We start from the raw sequence: 944 nt of genomic DNA on the forward strand, positions 1-944 counted from the left end.
ATTCCAGACCAGCCTATGTAACATGTTTAAACCCCATCCCTACTAAAAATACAAAAAGAGCTGAGCATAATGGTGCTCCGCTGCAGATCCCAGCTACTTGGGGGCTCAGGCAGGAGGATCACCAGAGCCTTGGAAGGTCGAGATTGCAATGAGCTGTAATTGTGCCATCGCACTCCAGCCTGGACAACAGAGTGAGATCCTGTCTAAAAAAGAAAAAAAAAAAATAGAGAATCTCCATTCATTTAAAAACACCATTAAAAGAGTGAAAAGGCAAGCTACAGTTGAAAAAAGAGAAATGCAATACGTATATATCCTAGAAAGGCACATAACCAGAATAAAGTGTTACAAATCAACAGAAAAACAAGCATATCCTGAAAACAGGATACAGAGATTTAACAGGCACTTCACAAAAGAGGACATATAAATGGCAGTAAAAAATACTCAACCTCAATACCAGGAAAAGGCAAAATGAAACCACACTGATACATTACTGCACCTCTACTCCAATGGCAAAATAACTTTGAACTGACAAGCATCAGCAAGGATGTGGGATAAGCAGAATATTCCCCGATAAGTTTTACAACCACTTTGGGAAAATGTTCAACAATATCTGATACCTCTAAAACCAACAATGTGACTCTTACATATATACCCCAATCTAGCAATGTTCTATTTCTTCATCTGTGGTGAATTTTACTTAGTATAAATTTAATACCTGTACTTTTTTTTTTTTTTTAGGTTCTCCCTCTGCCATCCAGGCCTGCGTGCACTGGCAAGATCACTGCTCACTGTAATCTCAGCCTCCCAGGCTCTGATAGATCCTCCCATCTCAGCCTCCCAGGTAGCTAGGGACACACCACCACAGACAGCTAATTTTTGTATTTTCAGTAGAGATGGGGTTTTGCCATGTTGCCCAGGCTGGTCTGGAACTCCTGGGCTCCAGT

The sequence above is a fragment of the Saimiri boliviensis genome (assembly GCF_048565385.1).
Source record: "Saimiri boliviensis isolate mSaiBol1 chromosome 19 unlocalized genomic scaffold, mSaiBol1.pri SUPER_19_unloc_2, whole genome shotgun sequence".
Lineage (NCBI taxonomy): Eukaryota > Metazoa > Chordata > Mammalia > Primates > Cebidae > Saimiri > Saimiri boliviensis.